The sequence below is a fragment of the Vicugna pacos genome, unplaced genomic scaffold, assembly GCF_048564905.1.
Source record: "Vicugna pacos unplaced genomic scaffold, VicPac4 scaffold_19, whole genome shotgun sequence".
Classification (NCBI taxonomy): Eukaryota; Metazoa; Chordata; class Mammalia; order Artiodactyla; family Camelidae; genus Vicugna; species Vicugna pacos.
The window spans coordinates 22,928,517-22,951,842 of NW_027328740.1; the positions used below are offsets into that span (position 1 = coordinate 22,928,517).

General features: G+C 32.5%; 1 long non-coding RNA gene across 1 annotated transcript; it reads right to left on the reverse strand.

The window, feature by feature from the left end:
- Positions 1-5,072: 5,072 nt before the first annotated feature.
- Positions 5,073-8,498, reverse strand: LOC140693315 (uncharacterized). Its single transcript, XR_012069036.1, has 2 exons — positions 8,236-8,498; positions 5,073-5,256 (listed from the first exon to the last, which is right to left on the reverse strand). It is a non-coding gene; the product is annotated as an uncharacterized lncRNA (long non-coding RNA).
- Between the last annotated feature and the right edge of the window lie 14,828 nt (positions 8,499-23,326).

Sequence of the window (23,326 nt, forward strand, 5' to 3'; positions counted from 1 at the left end):
ATTTCTCTGTGTTGTAAATATAGCCCTGTTGCTTCTCTAATGTATAACTGGTAGCTTGCACATTTCTGTCTTCACCATCCTTCTTGTCTGTCCCCAAAGGAAAGCACTACTTGGTACACTATACATATATATGTGATTCTGTTCCTGTTTCTTTATGATTATCTCTTATATCTTTAGTTTTCTCATGTAAGTGATAACTTAAAGTGTTTTTCTCTGTATGACTTATTTTTATATGTACAACGCCCTCTGGGTCCAGTCACATTTTTCCAAATCGCAGAATTATATTTTTTGATATGACAATGACTAAGTATTTATTATGTTATCTATATTTCACATCTACTTCAGCCAATCATCTGTAGATGGTTAGTTTAGGTGTGCATCTATCTTGGCTGTTTTAAATGATAATGTTAAGAACATTGGGGGTAATATATCTTTTAATATTAATGTTTTCATGTTTTTAGAGATTTATATCAAAAACTGGAATTGTTGCAACATATAATATTTCTATCTCTAGTTTTCTGTGCACTGATTACAGTTTTATAATAGTGGATGCATCAATTTCTGTTTCCACCAACAGTGTACCTGGGTTCCCTTTTATTGACATTCTTATTAATGTTTGTAATTTGAAGCCTTTTTAATAGCCATTTTTGTTGCTATGAGATTATATTTCATTCTGGTTTTGATTTAAGATTTCCCAATGAATAGCAACATTATGTTTCTTTTTATGTGAATGAAAATCATCCTCATGTCTGTTTTTGAAAAGTTTCCATGAAGATCCTTAATCTGTTTCAAAGTTGGGGCCTGTGTTTTAAAATATTGAGTCTACTATGCTACATATATTTTATGGAAATTATCACCTTGTTGGTCTCATTGTCTGAAATTATTTCTTCTGTTCTGTGTGTTGTCATATGTCTTGTAGAAGATTTCCTTTGTCTGCAAAAGGCTTTGCCCTTCACACATATACAAGAAGTAGAAACCATGTATCACGTAGTACATCTAATTTTTCCTACATAAACTTAAAACTGTTATTGATAATTTTACTTTTTTCTTTTCTTTTTCACTTAGGAGACAGATCAGCAATAAATATTGCTATGATATATCTCAAAGTCATTTCTCATCATGTTTTTGTTCTGAAATTGTATAGTTTAAGATTTTACATTTAGGAAATTAATCCATTTTTATCTTATTTTGTATTCTTTGGAAGGAAGTGCTCATGCATCTTCCTTTTACATGTACTGTCCTAGTTTTCCCAGAACTACTTGTTGAAGAGACTGCCTTTTTTCCATTGTATACTCTTACCACCTTCATTGTAGACTAACTGACCATATGTGTGTGGGTTTATTTTCAGACTGTTTATTTTGTTCCATTGATCTATGTGTCACTTTTAGTGATATATTTTGATGTTTTGATTACTGTAGTTTTGTAGTAAGTTATAAATTCAGGGAGGATTATACCCACAGCTTTGTTCATTTTTCAAAGATAATTTTAGAAAATTCGGTTCTTTCCCATTTTTGTATAAATTTTATTTTCTACTCCTTGTTTTGAGAAGTGACATATGGATTCTGTGTGAATAGAAATTTATTAAAAGTAATAACCTAAGAAAAATAGTAAAATGCGGAGGATAAATCATACAATATTAAACAACAAATGAATTTTGCTGTAAAAATCAAAGGAAATATATATAAGAAAAATGACAACAAAACCAAAGTCCAAGGGGTATAACGAAACCTTATTAACAGGGATGCTTATAGCAAAATAATCCCACTTAAACAAATACGAAACATCTCTCTCTTATAACATAATCTTACAAAGATGTAGCAAAATAAGAAAAAAATTGTTAGTAGAAAGAAAGAAAGCTGAAAAGTCAGAACATAAATAAATAAAATAATGATTAATAATAGAAACATATAATCAAACTAAATAATGCCTTTTGAAAGATAAATAAAATTGATAAACTTTTACCAGACTCATGAGAATAAAGGATTACAGATTAATAAGCTCAGAAAAAAATGAGAAGTTACAGCTTATATCAAAGAAATACAAAGCATCATAAGAATATACAACAAATTATTTGTAAATAAAATGGAAACCCTAGAAGAAATATACAATTTCTGAGAGAGACATAATCTCCAGAATGGAATGAGAAATAGAAAAAAAGAACAGATTAAAACTAATGAAATTGAATAAGTAATTAAACAAAAACTCCTAAGAAACAAAATTCCATGTCTAAACAGCTTCCCAGGTAAATTCTGCCAAACATTTACAGAAGAGCTATCACCTATACTTCTCAGAGAATTCCAAAAATTTTTATAGGAAAGAAGGCTCCCTACCCCACCTTTCTGTATCACACTATTACTAAAACTGGAACAAATACCCCAAAAAATTACAGGCTAAATACTACTGATAAACATTGATGTAAAATTCATCACTGAAATGTTAGCACAATAAAAAATACATTAACAGGATTATATATTATGATTAAAAACATTTTAATCCAGGGATGCAAAAGTGATTCATTACCTACAAATTGATCAATATGATACACCAGACTACAAATTAAAGAATAAAAATTATATAGTCTCATCAATAGAGTCATAAAATATTGTGACAATTCATTAACTTTTTAAGATTATATTTCTCCTCAAATTGGGCATGAGGAAACATACCTCAACACAGTTAAGGTCATATATGACAAGAACTCAGCTAACATGTCACTCACTGATTAAAAGCTGAAATCATCTGCTGTAAGAGCAGGGAGAGGGCAAGAATACTCACTCTTACCACTTTTATTCAGTATAGTATTGGAAATTCTAGCCATAACTATCCAAAATAAATGGAAATATAATATAGCTAATTAAGAATAGGAGTAAAAGTATCTGTTTGCAAATGGCATCCTTTAAACTGAAATCCTATAGATGGCACCTCAAAACTACTAGGGCTTATCAATGCATTTGGTAAAATTTCAGAATGTAAAATTAACATACAGGAATCTTGCATTTCTGCACACTAGCAACAAGCTAACAGATAAAGAAAGTGAGGGAACTGTCTCATTTACAGTTGCATTACAAAAAACAAAATTTCGAAATATATCCAAACAAGGAAGCAAAAGACCTTTACACAGAAAGCTATAAAATATTTATAACAGAAATTGAAGATAATGGAGACAGATGAAAGGATATACTGTGTTCATTGATGACGAAAATAATATTGTTTAAATGACAGTACTAGCCAAGAAAATAAATTAATTAAATCCAGTGAATATCAAAATACCAAGGGCACATTCAGAATTTAAAATAAAAAAATTCTTAAATTTACATGTAAACACAAAAGAGTTGAAATCACTAAAAAAAAAGAAAAGAAAACAAACAATAAACAGAAACATATTTGACAAAGAATAAAGAGGATGTATCACTTTCTGTGATTTGAAACTATAATAGAAAGCTACAGTAATAAAAAGAATACTGTATTGGAACAGAACAAAGAAAATAATGGAACACAAAGAATCCCTGAAAATGAAATCAGACAGTTATGGTCATTTAGCCCATTACAAAATATGAATATACAGTGGGGAAAGGTATTCAGCAGGCATAAGAAACTGGCCAACATCACAAACCATCAAAAAAATGCAAGCCCAAACACAAAAAGATTGTATGTCAGTCCTGTCAGAATGAATATTATCAAAAAGATAACAAATATAAGTGTTGGTGAGGATGTAAGAAGAACAACACTGATGCACTGCTGGAGTGAATTTAATTTGTGCTGCCACTGTGGAAAACAGTATGCAGTTTTATCTAAAAATTTAGAATGAAATGTAATCCAACATTTCCATATCTGGATACTTATTCCAAGAAAATAAGAACAAAAACTAGAAAAGATAAATTCAATCATATATTCACTGCAGAATTATTTATAATAGAGAGGATATAGAAGCAAATTAAATGTTCATCAATAGATGATGGATAAAGAAAATGTGTGTTTATAGTATATATAAATACACATCTATAATTTTTATTTTTATATTTCATAGACTTATCTATATTTATATATATATATATGCACACACACAGATAAAATTACAATGGGTTATTACTCAGCTGTAAACCGAATAACTTCTTCATTTGCAACATGTGTAAACAAAAAGGGTAATATGCTAAGTGAAATAAGTCAGAAAGAGAATGACAAATGCTGTATGATTTTACTCATATTTGGAATTTAAGAGAAATGAACATACCACAACTGAAAGGAGATATAGATATGCAAAGAAACAGGTTGATGACAAGAAGGAGGGAAATGGTGTGAGGAAAAAGAAATATTTGACGGAAATTAAGAGAAAAAGTTTTCCAGTTGCAAATTAAATGCGTCAGGGCAAGAAATGTGCTGTATGGGGAATAAAAAATAAGTATGAAATATCTTTAAATAGCAAAATATAATAACTAGATATATTCTGGAGATCAGGTTGAAATTTACTAAAAATAGAAAAAGCACTACGTTGTGTATGAGGATCAAAAACTGTTTATATATTTAAGTACACTTCAAAAACAAACATATTTTTGAAAAAAATTAGATTTGTAGTTAACAGAGGCAGGGGATGGGAAAAGAGGATTTGATTAATACACTCAAAACTACAAACCGCCAGCCGTAAAATAAATGTGTACTAGGGATGCCCCATAGTAACATGAAAATTACAATTAATACTGCTTTATGTTATATATGAATGTTGTTAAGGGAGTAGACCCTAAGTTTTCTCATCACAACCAAAAGACAAGTTGTATCTCTTTAATATTGTATTTAAATGAGATAATGAATTCTCCGTAAAGTTGCTATGATATTTATTTCATGATACTTGTAAATCAAATCACTATCCTGTACACCTAAACTTACACAGTATTCTACACCAATTATATCTCAATAGAAGCGGAAGGAAAAATGGAAAGTCAATATTCACATATTCCCATGTCATTTCTCATGATTGTTTCTGCAGCAAGTAAACTTCAGTCATGATATACTTATCCTAGGTAAAAATACTAATAAATAAGTGATTCTAATAAATAATACATGAAGATACTAATAAATTAGTGTTTTACCATGCCTTTATTTTCTTCATGTTAACAGACCACTGCTTCTGCAGGCATCAAAATTTCTCAATATACATTCATCTGATATTAGGGAATGGATACAAATTTGAAACTGGCTGCTCTTTCTGTGAGTGATAAAGTTCACTGTCTCTGACCAATGGTCTCATCTCCCCAACAGCATCTGTAAGAAATGAACATGTTAGGTTGCTAAATATCTCATCATGGTAAAATATCAGAACTCCTACAATTCTTAACTCTTTTGCAATGGGAATGTAATACTGACAAAGACTTGATTTTGGAAAACAATTTGGTGTTTTCTCATGGTTGTATTAGGGGATGTGAGGATAATCTCTGAGATCCACAACAAACATTCTTGCTCAAGTGCTGGGCACAGAAGTATAAAGGTTCTGCATTTTTAGGACTGAAGACTGCTTTCAAAATGTTGACTATGCTCACTCTATTCCAGGTAGTACAAAAAATAAGGTTATTCAAATTTCTAGGTGAACAGGAATAAGTCAGTGGTTCAGTCCCTTTAAATTAGTCAAGGGGTGATCAAAGCCAAAATAAGTTGTGTCAACAAGGAGAATTAGAAGAAAAAAGAAATTAGACATAAGCTTAAATTAAAAAGGAGACACTGTCCTGTGCTGGGCTCTGGGGACTGGAGAATGTATATGCCTCATTCCAATTCAGGGGTTCAGTTGATTGGCCCTAGCATCAGCTCGGAATTTAATGAACAGGTAACAATTAATATACTGGGAGAAACATAATATACCTCTCCCTGATGGGAAGAAAATCTGGTGGCTCAATGAAACTCTTAATTCACAGAGATTCTGCCAGTTGCAGAATAATAATTTACTGATGACTCAACTAAGACAAATTTAGTTACTGCTTAACAACCCATCTTCACACACACACACAGTGGTAGAGAGATTTGTAGTATTTAGTGGGAAGAGTTCTGTAGGCAGAGCTCAGAGAATAGTTTTCAAAGCATCAGCCAACTTTTGTACTTTTGCCAATAGTCGAGATTTTCCCAGGTAGAAAACTACAGTTGGACAAACAATATTCATCTTTAGGATTTCTAATTTTGAGAGTAAAGTGTAGTTTTTGACTTATTATAGAACCTTGTTCAGATGATCACATTAAGACCCACTGTCTGATAAGAGAGATGGAAAATAGCTGCTTGAAACAGCCCATCTGAACCACAGACTGCTAATGCAAGCAACAACGTAGCCACCATCAGAGTTGTGCTGACAAACTTAAAAGCTTGATGTTTCTGTTGTAGGAAAAACCACTGCTGTCCAGACAAAACTCTCCTGCTTCAAGTGGCCTCTTTTCTTCTCTTGGTAAAGGACATATTGGTGGGATTTTGCAAGATCTTACCCTGGCCCATTTGCCCTTTCTCCACATTATCAAAGGCTTTCTTTACAACTGGTGACATATTTTCAGGAATCAATGTTGTCATTCCAGTCTTATCAGCTGACACTTTCTGCATGATTATGAGCAGAAACCTTAGACACTCTGACGTTGCCTACAATTTTTCCATCACTTCAGGGCATTTCACATTCTGAAAATGCTTCACCTTTTGTTTTAAATTAATGGGAAATAGTCAAAGTCTTCCATGAATATTTTATATTTCCTAATATCTGCAGAAAATTGGTACTCATGCATTTGGACAAATTTTTAATTCCACCACCCTCACCTACTTCTAGTCCACACATTTTAGATTGCAATTTTGTTACTGAATACAATCACCCCAACCAAGGTCCTAGTACCTCTTAGATTCTTCCTGCGTGAAGGTTAGAAAGGCACAAGTTATGGGGGGGTGCATAAACCTACATAAATATTTGCAATATCACTGTCTCTTCTGGACAAATCTCTGATTCTAAGAAGTAAATTAATTAGAATGCAGTATAGTTATTAGTATGGGTAAGAGAATCAACTATTTTGGGTTGGGTGGGTGATGAAGAGACAGGAAATAATGAAGAAAATGAGAATGGAATGCTTTAGGCCTCTGGAGGCATGAATGGATAAGAAAATAATACTTTGTCTCCTGTATCTACCTCCAATTACTGTCTTGAGTGACTAGTCCTTGGGCTATGAAAAGAGCTAGTTTGTGGTGAAGAGTAAAGACCAAAACGAAATAGTTTGAATAACATGAGAGTTTTGTTGTTTCAGGAAAGGAGATTTTGCTTAAAGTCAACATGTATTTTTCATTCACTAAATTCTAATATGTATCTTGTGGCATGTGCTGTGTTTACTGTGCTGGTATCCAAGTTAGACAAGGAAAGGGGGACAGACAGAAAACATCTGAAGGAGGTAGTTTCTGTACTGAGACTGGGAAAGTCTAAGTAGGTAAAAGGAGGACACCCAAAGCCCAAGGATGAGCTGGAGCAAAGTGGTGAGGTTCCAGCTAACATAGTTGACAAGCATTTGCCTGGATGTATCTCAAGATACAGTGAATCATATAGATATGCCAAGGTAGGCAGAGTCCAGATTTATAAAGAAATTAGTAAACAAAGTTGAGTTTGTTTGCTTAGATTTGAAAAGGCATTAAGTGCCACCCTGAGGAAGTTAGCTTGTCTTTGGCTGGAAAATAAATGCAAGATAAATTATCAAAAAGAAAATATAGTGTAGAATCTTGAGGGGAGGAAATGAAAGCACCAATTGGAATGCTTTGAGAACAGCACAAAGAAGACCATAGATAAAATTACTTCATAAATTCTACCACATGCTGATTGTGCCATCTGAGACTATATCATGTGACCTTTATGATTCCAGGGATGACATAATAAAGACCATGATCCTTGGGCCGGGTCCTGCATTTATCTTCTGTTGTAACACATCCTAACTTAACACTTTTCATACTTTCCAGGATGAACCAGAAACCACTTAGAACTTTTCCCTCTCTCCATGTTTTAGTCTTTTTCCAAATTCTTGCATTTTCTCTTCTTCCTTACAAGAAAATATTTAAATTAACTCCCATATTTTTCCATCAAATGTTCATATCAATCAAATATCTCATTTTTTCTTAGAATAGTAACATAGTCTCCCATTTAACACTTAACACTATTTAAAAAAATAAGGTAAATACAGGTACACATCTATGTTTATTGTTCAAATAAGAAAATTGCAGATATTTGTTGACATTTGCCAACCTCACTTTTAATCTTTGTTATCCTGCATAATCTGGTAGTCCGCTGGTAGATCAGTTGTGATTAGGATGACGTTCATATATTGAAGGTGTCTGATGAGTTGTCCTTGAAAGAGAGGTAGCTGATGTATCAGCTATCACTGTCACTGGAAACCGTGGGTTTCTCCCTGGTTGAAGTTTAGAAAAACTCCCTTCATTGGCAGATATGTTATGATATATATTTGGAAAACTAGAATGCTCCAACATCTGTCCAATATAATTCCTCTGTATAGGAGATAAAATGCTGTACTGAGAAGTAGAATTTGTAGTTGTAATGAAGTTCACAACACGGCCATTTGCTTCAGTGTAGCTGCTTTGAGAGTGCCAGTGGACAGTGGTCAACTCATTTAAAATAGAACATTGGTCCACTGCAATTTGTTCTGAGGGTCTAACTGACATTGATGATGGAGGAGAAAAATCACCTCTTATCGAGGTATTTGTATCACCAACTATGTGGCTAGAAGAGGGCTCCCTTATTAGAGGCATGTTTAAATTTGCAGAAGGTAAAAATGAACTTTCTCCACTAGTGTCAGCCACAAAACCAGAATTATGATTATCCATATTACCCCCTGCTTTATAGTGCTTCTTGTTGAAATCTTCAGCCAATGAAGACACCAGAGAGGCATTTTTAATCCCAACTCTTCTTTTTATTCTCACTAAAATCTGGGGACAGCCTCGTTTAAAATTTGGATGATGATAGAACTGCAGCTACAACCAAAGTAGAAAGATTTTAGTAAGAATTTTAACCAAAAGACAACACTACAATAAGCATAACATATAAAACCTCAGATTTCACGTTTACTATCCAAAGGTAATATCATCAAAATATGAATATTGCTGACATTTTGAAGTTCCTTATTTGGAAAATACACATTTAAATAGTACAGTCATCAAATTTAAGAAGTTAGAATTTGCAGTAACGGTGAATGCCACTTTTGAAAAGCAGCTTTAATACCTTTATTTAGATTTCTGCTTAGATTCATAGTTGCCAGCACAGTTTCTTATAATATGAATACATAAGGCACTGTCATCATTTTTTAGAAAAATTAAGCATTTTAGCCTTAGTAGTTTTATACAATTTTCAAATTTAGCTTTACATTTATATTACCATAGATTGATGCACAAAATAAAATTTTATATATACGTTACCAAGTGGTAACTAAAGTTTCTGAATACTTTGCTTAAAACAGAGACTTCCTTTTCTTCTGTCAGAAAGACAGCTAGACAAGCAGATCTTTAAATATTCTGTCGTACTTTACTAAACCCATAATGGTTAAGCTGTCTAACTTAACTTTTCATATTTCCAGTTTCAAATATTCTGAAAGAGGCCTTTCTTTCCAAAACTTCCTTCTTAAAGACATCTTCACCAATCACTATGGAAGTTCCATTATCATCCCACCAGATGGATTTAAATTGGTCACTCCCAGCCATTTTCCAGAGTTTCTGGGAAATGTCAGGGAACGAAAATCATTATCTTCATCTGGTTCAGGGACACAACGTGTGTAACATGGCCTTTTTATCAAGGATTCTTCAGACAAATTCTGAGAAGCATTTTCTTCAATCATAGACCTCACGTCCAAGTCCCCAGAGATTGATCACAAAATAGAGATCTACCGGATTTTCCTGAAGCAGTTGGTCCATCTTTACATGACGCATCTTGAATTTCTGAAGAAACATATGCCAATTCATATAACTTTTTCTGCAGCTACTTTTCTAATCTGCATGATTTTGAGCACTGCAGCTTCAAATACTGCTTTGGCAGGCCTGAACAAATAAAGTGCTAGGCCACCACAATGGTTCTCAACCTGAGTAGCTGTGACATCACAAAACGACTGGTATCCTATCAACTCAAGTGTAACTTTCAGCCAGTGTTTACTTCTCATTCATTCAGTTAAAATGAAACATATAGAATGCTTATTTTTATACTGTGATCTGCAAATATTATCCCCACAAAAGCTTTTTAAACAATTAAATATTTGAGTCTTTTAATTAAAAACAATGTCCATAGTTTTGAACACAAATTTATGACAGATTTGTGATCAGAGTATAAATAATGCAGAAAATATATAAAATAATTTTAAAGTTTTGGAATTTAAAGTGAAATTTGTGTAAAACCTGTACAGAAAATGTATAACAATTTCATCATCATTTGTAATTAAAGTGAAAAATAATTTGATTTGGGAATGGAAGTATGTATTTATCTGTGTACTTTAGAATAAGTAGCTCTATATTCAAAACATGAGAAGAATAAATATCAGTTTATTTGTTATGTTTATATATAAATTTTTAATATTTATGAAATAAAATTAGATTAAAATAATCAATCAAATTTAAGAAATCCCAAAGCAGAATTTTTGTTTAAAATTGAAATTCAGTGCTATAATTGAAACAAATGTAATTTAATATTCTACTTTAAAATTGCAAAAGAAACAAGCTTATTGAATATTTACAAATGTTTATTTTTGCCATTCTTTCACTCAGAGGTTTATCGTTCCCTAGAAGTAATAAAATATCTTGTCATCTTTATAATCCATGCACTTGTGGCTTTTCTTAAATGTTCCAAAATGATGTTGATAAATAGACTTGTGCACAAGATCCTGGGTTCAATAAGCATTACCTCCATTAAGGGGCAAACAAACAAACAATCAAAAAACAAAGATATAACTGCATATGAAGGCTGGGTTGGAAAAGACCAGGTAATACATTTTAGGAAGCAATATTTTTCTCAGTCTTGAAACAGTTGGCATTGTTAGTATAATACAGCATTTTATGGCAAGTGTCTTGTTCACTAACTATAAATAATAGCTATATTCTGTGTCAGTAATCTGTAGTAAATCCAGTTCTACCAAAAGTTATATTCTTTATTTAGAAATAAATTCCATTAAACAGAGGCCAAATTCAAAATGAGAGATAAAATTTTTTAAACAAATAAATGTACCCTCAAGCTACAATGTAAATTTTTCCTTCAATATCTGTAAGTTCCATTCTAAGTAAATATTAGCAACCTGAATCCATGGCACATTATAAGTATTATAAACTGTAGTTTTGTTGGATTTAGTCCTGATTCATAAATATTATTTAACATTCACAAATGAATATATGTGATACCATCCCATTAAAAAAAAGAATTCAAAAAAACTCAAAATATTTAGGAAAATTATTGACTGGTCTGATCTTAACATTTTTATAAAAATATTCTTAAATTCACTCTAGATTGAATGTAACTAAGCATAATAAAAGCCATATATTAAAAACCCATTATTTACTTCAATTTCAATGTTAACATACAGGAAAGTTTTCCTCTCGTCCAGTAATAAGTTAAAGATGCTCATTTTCAGAAGTCCTTAATTACACTACTAGAAGTCCTAACCAGAACATCTAGTCAAGAAATAATATAAAATTCATCAAACTTGTAATAAATCAGTGAAGGTTTTACAGATGACATAATTATGCCTAGATAGAAAACTCCATAGACCCCTCCAGTGACTGTTTGAAATAATGAACAAATTAAGCAAACTTGCAGAATATAAAATCAACACACAAATATCTGTTGCATTTTTCTATAGTAACAACACATTATCAGAAAGAGAATTTAGCAAAACAATTGTGTGTAAATTTATACCAAAAAGAATAAAATAGGAATAAATTTGATAAGTGAAATAAAAGTTCTAAACATAGATCTATATATTACAGGTGCAAAAAATATAAGTAAACAAAATAAATAGAAAGATATTCTGTGCTCATGGATTGTATACAATGTGAGGAAATATTTTAATCTATCTTTTACATGTTCAGTCTCCCCAGCAGTAATTATTGAGGAGAATGTCTTTTCTTAATTTTATACTCTTACTTCCTTTTTCATGGGTTGATTGATCATAGGTGTGAGAGATTATATCTGGTTGCTCTATCTATTCACCAACTGGTGTTGGGAAAACTAGATAGCAGCATCAGAGCAATGGATTTAGAACACTCCTTCACTCCATACACAAGAATAAACTCAAAATGACTTCAACAATTATCTGTAAGTCAAGGCACAGTAAATCTCCTAGAAGGAAACATGCACAAAACACTCTGAGATATATCGCAGCAATGATCTCCTAGAACAGACTACCCAGGTAATGGATGTAAGATCAAAATTAGTGAATAGGACCTAATTAAATATATAAGCTTTTTGACAACAAAGGGAACCATAAACAAAGCAAAATTACAACCGACAGGATAAAGAAAATATTTAGAAGTGATGCAACTGACATAGGCTAAATTTCCAAAATATAAAGAATTCATACAACCTAATAATAATACTTAAAAAAAACAAGAAGCCAATCCGTAAATGGGCAGAAGTCCTAAACAAGCAATTCTCCATTAGAGACATACAAATGACACACAGATATATGAAAAAAGTATTGCTCGCTATCATTATCAGAGAAGGGCAATTCAAAAGTATAATGAAGTATCACCTCACGATAGTCACAATGGCCATCATCCAAAGTCCAGAGACAATAAATGCTGGGGAAGCTGTGGAGAAAGGGAACCCTCCTACAGTGTCAGTAGGAATGTAGTTTGGTGCAGTCACTGTGGAAAACAGGATGGGGATTCCTCAAAAGAATAAAAATAGAATTAACATAAGATCCAGCAATCCCACTTCTGGGTATATATCAAAGAGAACCCTAATTCAAAATGTCACCTGCACCCCAAATTTCTTAGCAGTGCTATATACAATAGCCATGATATGGAAGCAACGTTATTGTCCATCAACAGATAACAGTATACAGAATTTATGCCATATGTGCACAATGGAATTATATTCTGCCATAAAAAATGATAATACAATGACATTTGCAGTAAAATGGATGTCCCCATATTGTGTCATTGTAATTGAAGTAAGCCAGAAAGAGAAAGAAAAATAATACATGACATGATATATGTAGAACCTTAAAAAAAAATTTGGATGAGAACACTATGATTTCATCTATAAAACTGAAACACACTAACAGATCTACTTAATAATCTTATGGTTACTGCTAAAAGGGGCTTGGAGAGGATATATTTGGGAGTTGTAGAGTTATAAATGTTATCCACTATATATAAAAATAGATGTTTTCAAAATTTCATTTGTATCACACAGGGCAGTATGTTAAATATTGTGAAGTTAAGTTTAATAAGCACACAAATATATGCATGAAGTGGGACACATTGCTAAACACCACAGATTGACACATTGTAAATGGCAGTACTTCAATGATAAGTAAATGAATAAATACGTAAATAATTAAGTAAATAAATAAATAAATAAATAGTATTTAATAATAAAAGAAATACAAAGATTCACAGTACTTAACTTTACACATCAAGAATCTAGGAGTAAACAGAATGAAGAAGAAAATTGAATGAATGAGAGTAAGGCAAATAAGAAGGGAAACAATTTAAAAGATAAAAAAAATGAAGCCCGTTTATTTTAAACATAAATTGGACAAACATTTAGGTTGGCTAAGAAAATAAAAACTCAAATAAAATTAGATATAAAAGAGAAGATATTACAACTGATGTTATAGAGATGCATAGCATCATAAGAAATTACCAATACCCAAAAATTTGGAATGACCTAGAACTAAAGACAAATTCCCAGAAATATATGTCTTCAAATACTGAATCAAGAAGAAATTAGAAAGTTAAATAGAGCAAAAGTGTGTATGAGTATATTAGTAATCCATACCTCCCAAGCCAGAAAATATTTACAAGATGAATTTGCTGTTGAAATCTGTGATATATTTGAAGAACCTTTCTCACCAATACTTCCCCAAACCATCTAAGAATTTGAAGGGGGTGAAAGAATCCAAACTTGTTTTATGATTCCAGCTTTATTTGCATAACAATGCTAGAAAGGACATTATATGCAAAATATAGATTATTATCCCTGATGTACATATGTGCCAAAATTCTCAACAAAACAGAAGGAAATTGAATTCAACAACACATTTGACTTATCATACACATACATGATTTAAGGGATTTATCCCTGGGTTTAAGGATACTTCAAAATATTCAAATCAATAAAGGTGACATGCCTCACTAATAGAATGAGAAATAAAACTCACATAACCATCTCAATAGGTGTGGAAAGAGCATTGTATTAATGCAACATCCTTTTAAGATACTCCCAACAAATTAAATTAACCCTTTCAGTGGCACGGTATAATATACACACAAACACTTTGTGGAGAGAAGCGAAGCAGTTCTGTGTTTATTGATTCTAAGAAAAAGGGTTTATATAGGACATGCACAATGCTTCACATATCATCTAAGTTTTAACAATGATAATAATCTTGAGCTATTTATGTCCCCATACTCCTGCAGTAAGCACAGGATGTTAAATGATAAAGGATTGTTTTAAAGTTCACCACGGATCTTCATTAAGTAGGCCATCTCTTATCCAGGCAGCTGTGCCTGTCTTAGATTGTCCTCCTCTGATGATCTTACCAAGCATAGGCTCTCCAGCCATCCATACTGGATACATTGATTATGCCATTTCTTATCCAGCCTGGATATGAGACATTCCTCACTGCTTGTTTATCAGTTCAGCCCATGGGCTTATACTCTAGAGCCTTCAGACAGGGGCCTACAAACACAATATTCCTTGACAGAAAAATGAATGAAGAAAATTGATGTATATATGCAATGGAATCAACACTTTGCATTCCTATCAAGAGTTTCCACGGCGTTCCCTTTTCTCCTCAATCTCACCAACATATATTTCTTTTCTTTTTGATGAGAGCCTTCTGAGAAGTGTGAGGTCTTGTCTCATTTTTGGCTTATGACTTTCCTAATAATTTATAACTCTGAACACATTATTATGTGTCATATAGCCAAGTGTATGCTTTCTACAGAAAATTGATTCAGATCAATCTATTCAGTTCCTATGGACAATTTTTTTAATTGTATTGTTTGGTCTTTTTTGTTGTTGTTGTGTATGACTTTGCCATATATTTTGGATATTAACACTTGATTGTAAAATATCACTTGCAAATATATTCTCCCATTGTGTTGGTTGACTTTTTATTTTATTGATCATTTCTTCTGCAGTGTAAATCTGTTTAGACTGATACAATCATCTTTTGTTAGTTTTGCTTCTGCTTCCCTTGCCAGTGAGAAGAATCAAATGAAGTCAAGTGTACTTCTTATGTTTTACCCTAGTATTCTTTGTTTTCAGGTTTTATTTTTTATATGCCCAGGAGTGGGTTTGCTGGGTCAAATGATAGATCTATCTTTATTATTTAAAGGAAATTCCATACTGTTTCCAAAGTGGTTGCAACAATTTTCATTCCCATCAACAGCGTTGGAGAGTCCCGTTTTCTCTACAACCTCCAAAGTCTTTATTATTTGTAGACATTTTGATGAAAACCCTTCTCAATAGTGTGAGATAAAACATTTTATTTTTGTCTTGACTTTCTATAATGATTAACAATGTAAGCATGCTTTTATATTCCTGTTTATCATCTGTGTGTCTTTTTTAGAGAATTGTCTTCTGCTCATTTTCTGGTTGAGTTGTTTGTAGATTTTTGAAATGGAGTTGTATGAACGATTTGTGTATTTCAGAAATTAGCCTTTTGTTGATTGCACGGTTTCCTTATGTTTTCTCCCATTTGGATGTTCATCTTTTCATTCTGATTATTTTGCTGTGTAGAAGCTTTTAAGTTTAATTAGGACCTATTTGATTATTTTGCTTTTAATGTTTTCAGCTAGGGAGAGTGACATAGGAAAATTTTTCTACAATTTATCTATTGTTTTGCCTATGTTAGTTTCCAGGAGTTTTATTGTGTTATGTATTAGATTCAGATATTTAAAATATTTTGAGTTTATATTTGTACAGTGTGAGAGAGTATTCTAATTTCATTGATTTACATGTAGATATCTAGCTTTCTCAACATCACTTGCTGAAGGTTGTCTTTTAGGCATTGTATATTTTTGTTTCCTTTGTCATAGTTTAGTTGACCATAGGTGTGATGTTTTATTTCTGCCTCTGCATTCTGTTCCAGTGATATAGATGTTTGTTTTCCAGTATTGTGCTGTTTTGATTACTGTAATTTTGTATTATAGTCTGAGATCTGGGAGGGTTATGGGTTATGCCTCCAACATTGTTCTTTTACCTGATTGTTTCTTTTGCAGTTCTAGTTCTTTTGCTGTTCCATACAAATCATACGACTGTTTTTATTTCTGTGGAAAATATGATGTAGTTCGATCTGAATCACTTTATATCTGTAGACATATTTTGTAGTATGTATAGTTTAACAATATTAATTGCTCTAAACTAAGACCTTGAGATTTCTTTCCATTTCTTTGCATTATCTTCAAATTTATTTGTCAGTGTCCTTTTGATTTTATTATCTTTGTTTTTTCCTAGGTTTTTCATTTTTTGATCTGATTTCATATGGATTTTTTAAAATTATGGAATATTTCATTTTTAGTGTAAAGAAATGTGACAGTTTTTGTTTATTAATCATGAATCAGGCAACTTTGTTAAATGCCTTTATTAGTTTTAGTTGTTCTGGTGTGGAGAATATTTAGCGTTCTCTATATAGATTATTATCTCAATCTAAATTAATAACAGATTTACTTTATTCAATCCAACTTGAATAAATTTTTTTCTATTCCAATTGCTGTTGCTAGGACATCCCATACTGTGTTTAATAGAAATGGTGAGAGTGGGTATCCTTGTCGTATTCCTTAATTTGGCTTTCAGTTTTTAACTTTTGCATATTATGTTGTATATATTTCTGTAATAAATGACTTTAGATATTTTGAGATATATTTCCAGAATCTTTCTTTGGTAAGAGGTTTCTATTGTTGTTGTTGCTGTTGTTGTTCTTGTGTTGTTGTTGTCGCTGTTCTAATGAATAAATGTTGAATTATGTGAAATGCTTTTGATGGGTTTATTGGGATAACCACGTCGTTTTCTCTTTTACCTTTGTTAATGTGGTTTATCAAACTGATTGATTTGTGTATGTTGAACCTCTCTTGTGACCCTGCAAATAATCCAAGTTGATCATGATGTATGATTCATTTTTGGTTTTGCTGGGTTTAGTTTGCTAATAATATTTTGTAGAATATTTGCATCTAAATCAATCAAATATATTTGCTAGAAGTTGTCTTTGCCCATACTTTGTTTTTGACTTTGCTATCAGTGTGATGAAATCTTTATAGAATTAATTTGAGAGTTTCCCACACCTTCACAATTTTTGAATAGTCTGAAGAGTATAAGTTCTGCTTTGTATTTTTGTACATTGCTCCACGGGAGCTGTTTATATCTGCACTTCTATTCAACAATTTTTTTAAATGCAGATTCTATCTTTCTTCTAGAAACAGTTTGTTCAAATTATTTGTTTCTCCTTATATCTGCCTCTTTCTAGACATTTGTCTATTTCTTCTAATTTGTCCATTTTATTGGCAAATATGTGTTAACAAAATGAACACTTTTTTGTATAACTGAGGTAACAATTGTTATTTCTCTTATTTATTTCTGACTTTATTTCTTTGAAGCATCTCTCTTTCCTTCATGATGCACCTGGCTAGAGGTTTTCTGATTTTGCTTATCTTAAAAATAAAACATAAAACAAAATCTTCTGTTTTACTACAATTTTGAAGAATTATTTTTCCTCTATAATTTATATTTGCACCTGTAATATTTAGGATCATGTTTTTTTCTTTTTTTTTTACTTTTTTTATTGGTTAACAGTCATTTTACAAAGTTGTCTCCAATTCCATCGTAGAGCACAAATTTTCAGTTAAAATGAACTTATATACATTTGTTGTCTCATTTTTTCTTCTGTGAGCTGCCGTCAGATCTTTTATACATTTCCCTGTCCTGTACAGTACAATCCTGTTTATCTATTCTACAATTTTGACCTCCCAGTCTATCTCTCCCCGCCCTCTGCCCCCTTGGCAACCAAAATATTGTATTCTATGTCTGTGAGTCTATTTCTGTTTTGAAATTGTGCTGTTTGTTTTTGTTTCATTTTGTTTTTACATTCCAATAATGAGCCATCTCATATGGTATTTTTCTTTCTCTTTCTGGCTTACTTCACTTAGACTGATTTTCTCCTGGACCATCCATGTTGCTGAAAATTGCGTTAGGTTGTTGTTTTATATGGCTGACTAGTATTCATTTGTATAAATGTTCAACATCTTTTTCCAGTCAAATGTCGCTGTACATTTAGTCTGTTTCCATGTCTTGGCTATTGCAAATAGTGCTGGCTATGAACATTGGGGTTCAAGTGTCGTCCTGAAATAGGGTTCCTTCTGGATTTAAGCCCAGGAGCGGGATTCCTGTGTCATATGGAAAGTCTATTCCTAGGCTTTTGTAGAATCTCCATTCTGTTTTCCACAGTGGCTGTCCCAAACTGCATTGCCACCAGCAGTGAAGGACGGTTCCCTTTTCTCCACAGCCTCTCCAGCATTTGTCATTTGTGGATTTTTGAATGATGGCCATTCTGTCTAGTGTAAGTTGAAAGCTCACTGTAGTTTTGATTTGTATTTCTCTGATAATCAGTGATATTGAGCATTTCCTGATGTGCCTTTTGATCATTTGTATGTCTTCCTTGGAGAATCGTTTGTTTAGGTTTTCTGCCCATTTTTGGATGGTGTTGTTTATTTTTTTCTTATACAGTAGGATGAGCTGCTTATATACTCTGAAGATTAAGCCTTTGTCGGTTTCATATGCAAACTATTTTCCCATTCCATAGGTTGTCTTTTGTTTTACTTCTGGTTTCTGTACTGTGCAGAAGCTTGTAAGTTTCATTAGGTCTCATTTGTTTATTCTTGTTTTTATTTCTTCTACAAGAAGATTTTCGAGACGTATGTCAGAAAACGTTTTGCCTATGTTTTTCTCAAGGAGGTGTTTTATACCTTGTCTTATGTTTAAGTCTTTGATCCATTCTGATTTTATTTTTGTGTATGGTGTTCTAGCTTCATTGGGAGTGTTCTAGCTTCATTGATTAACATGCTGCTTTCCAGTTTTCCCAACAACATTTTGTGAATGGACTGTCTCAATTCCATTGTATTTTCTCGCATCCTATGTTGAAGATTAAATGACCAAAAGTTTGTGGGTTCATTTATGGGTTCTCTATTCTGTTCCATTGGCCTATATGTCTGTTTTCCTACAGAAACATTGCTGTCATGTTGACTATACCTCTATAGTATTATCTGAATCATTAGCGTAAAGATATGCCAGATTTTTGAACCTAAATCTTGTAACCTGCTACCTTTGTGAATTCTTCGATCAGCTGCAGTAGTTTTTATCTGGATCTTGTAGGGTTTTCTATATATAGTAACATATTATCTGCATATAGTGAGACTTTTACCTCTTCCTTGCGAATTTGCGTCCCTTTTAATTGTCTCTCTTGTTTGGTTGCTGTGGCTAGGACTTCCAAGATTATATTGTGTTAGAGTGGTGATAGTGTGCACCCTTGCCTTGTCCCAGATTTTAGTTGGAAAATTTTGACTTTCTCACCATTGTGTTCTATGTTGGATGTAAGTTTGTTTTCTATAGCTTTCATGATTCTGAAATATGTTCCTTCTATGCCCACTTTGGTGAGATTTTTTTTTATCATACTTGGGTGTTGAATTTTATCAAATGCTTTCGCTGCATCTATTGAGATGGTCATGTGGTTTTGGTTCTTTCTCTTGTTGATGTGCTGCATTACACTGATTGATTTGTGTATGTTGAACCACCCCTGTGTCCCTGGCATTATCCCCAGTTGATCATGATGTATAATCTTTTATCTGTGTTGTTGTATTCTATTTGCTACTATTTTGGTGAGGATTTTGGTGCCTGTGTTCATAAGTGATATTGGCCTATAATCCTCTTTTTTGGTAGTGTGTTTGCCTGGTTGTGGTATCAGGGAGATTGTGGCTTCATAGAATGACTTTGGGAATATTCCTTCCTTTTCAATCTTCTGGAAGAGTTTGAGAAGGACTGATATGAGTTTTTCTTTATATGTTTTGTAAAATTCCTCAGTGAATCTGTGCGATCCTGGATTGCTATTTGTAGGGAGGTTTTACATTACTATTTTGATTTCATTTCTAGTGCTCTGCTTGTTCAAGGGTTCAGTTTCTTCTTGTTTCAGTCTTGGTGGGCAGTATGTTTCCAGAAACTTGCCCATCTCCTCTAGGTTATACAGTTTTTTCAATACATTTTTCATTATATTTTCAAATGATATTCTGTATTTCTTTTTTATTTGTTGTTATTTCTCCGTTCTCCTTCCTTATTTTGCTAATTTTTGCTCTCTCTCTTTTCTTTTATTGGAGTTTTGACAGATGTTTGTTGATTTTACTTATTTTTTCAAAAAACCAGTTTTTGCATTAATTGCATATTCCCTACGGTGATTTTAATCTCTATTTTACTTATTTCTTCCCCAATATTTATGATTTCCTTCCTTCTGCTGCCTTTTGGGGTTTTTTGTTCTTCTTTTTCTAGTGCATTCTGCTGGTGGGTTAAATTGTTTATTTGTGATTGTTCTTTTTTGAGGAAGGCCTGTATCACTATAAACTCCCCTCTCAACACTGCTTTTGCTGTGTCCCCTAAATGTTGTGTGGTTTTGCTTTCATTTTCTTTAATCTCAAGGTACTTTTTCATTTCAGCTTTTATTTCTTCATTGAACCATTGGTTTTATAATAAAATATTGTTTAATCTCCATGTTTTCCTTTTGTTATCATTTGTTTCTCTGTTGTTGATTTATAGCTACATGGCATTGTGTTTGGTAAAGATGGTTGAGGTAATTACTATCTTCTTAAAATTGCTGAAGTTTCTTTTGTGCCCAAGTACATCATGAATCCTGGAAAATATTCCACGTGAACTTCAAAAGAATGTTTATCCTATTTTGGGGGGTGCAATGCGCTGAAGATATGCACCAAGTTTATTATTTTTATTGTATTATTTAACTTCTCTGTTGCCTAATTTATTTTCTGTCTCGATGATCTGTCCAGTGATGTTAATGCAGTGTTGAAATCTCCAAATATAAATCCCCCTTTATATCAGTTAGTAATGATTTTATGTACTGAGGTGCTCCTGTATTTGGTGCGTATGTATTAACGAGTGTGCTATCCTCATATTTTATCACTCCTTCAGTCATTATATAATGTTCTTCTTTATCTTACTTTATGGCCTTTGTGTTAAAGACTATTTTGTCTGCAATCAGTACTGCAACACCTGCTTTTTTGGCTTTTCCATTTGTTTGGAATATCCTTTTCCATCCTTTCACTCTCAATCTATTTGTGTGCTTCTCTCTGAAGTGGGTCTCTTGTATGCAGCATATTGAAAGTTCTTGCTTTATTATCCAGCATGCAACTCTATGAATTTCGACTGGAGCATTTAGTCCTTTAACATTTACATTATTTGATGATAGGTTTGAGTTTATTGCCATTTTAACCTTAATTTCCATTTAATTTAGTATTTCCTCTTTGTTCCTTTCATCTTCCTTTTATGGTTTTGTAATTTTCCTTTGTATTATCATGAATTTTATTCAGTTTTAGTGACTCCCTGGTAAGTTTTTGTCTTCTTGTCACCCTTTTTTATGTCTTATAGACCTTTATTACAACTGCTTTTATTAAAATGATAGTAACCGAGAACTAAAATTTTGAAAGGAAAGACCAAAAATAAAATTCTCTATTTTCCTGCCACACTCTCCCACTCTCAATGATTTGTATGTCTTGTTTAAAAATTTTGTGTTTATTTTGTTTGTAATTCATGAATTATCACCTTTCCAGCTGTGAGCTTCACATTTCTGTAGCATCCTACTTCTTTTCTTTTCAGGGAACACATTTCAATATTTCTGTTAGCAATGGTCTAGAGTTGTTAAACTCTTGAAGCTTTTTCTTGTCTGTGAAATTATTAATGTCTCTTTCTACCATAAAGGGTAGACTTGCTGGTCAAAGTATCCTACAGTATATCATTTTTTTCATTCAGTACTTTGAATATATCTTGCCACTCCCTTCTGACCTGTAGTATTTCTGTAGTGAAATCAGCTGGGAGCCTTATGGTGATTCCATTGTAACTCACTCTTTGCTCTACTCTTATTACTTTAGGATCATTTCTTTATCCCTGACTCTGGCCATCATAATTATATGTCTTTGTGTGAGTGTATTTGGGTTCTTCTTGTTTGGAACACACTGAACGTCCTGTACTTGTATATCTGATTCCTTCTTTAAGTTTGGGAAGTTCTCAGTCATGAATTCTTCAAACATCTTTTCAATCCCCTTTGATCTTTCCTCCCTTTCTGGGGCTTCTATCAAGCCAAGATTGGCATGCTTTCTATTATCCCATAAGTCCCTTATGCTTTTTTCATTTGTTTCTCGTTGTTTCTCTTGTAGCTCTTCTGATTGGGTGCTTTCTATTGTACTGTCTTCTAAGTCACTAATTCATTTCTCTGTGTTATCTAGTCAGATTTGCGACGCCTTTAGATCATTCCTCATCTCAGTTAATGTGTTTACCTATTCTTCTCTGCTCTTCTGTATATCTTCCATTTCATTTTTGACATATTTTATATCTCTAAACACTATCTCTTTTATTTCCTTCAGTACTTTGATCACTCCTTTTTTGAAATCTAGATCTATTTGGATATCATTGCCTATTTCACTGATCATTCTTTCAGGGGATTTCTCTTGTTGTTTTAATTGGGAATGGTTTCTCTGCTTCTTCAGCTTGCTCCTACCTCTCTGGCATTTTGGTTTTTGGAGTTTCAGTTATCTACTCTGGTCATAAAGGAGTTTATCTACCTAATGCCTATGTAGCAGTACAACTTACAAAAGAGAAAAGAGAGAGAGAGATAAAGAACTATAAGAAGGGAGAAGTAAAGGTTTGAAGACATTGTATAATGAGTAATATTAAAGCAAGTTGAAACAGAGTTTTGAAAAATAATAATAATAAAATATTTTCAAAAATTTCAAAGGGATTAAAGTGGGGTATATATAATTGCAGATGATATAGAAGTTAGGAGGGTAATTGAAAATGGAACCGGAAAAACAGATTAAAACAAGGGGGTGGTCAGTGTCCTCCTGGAGACTCTGTACT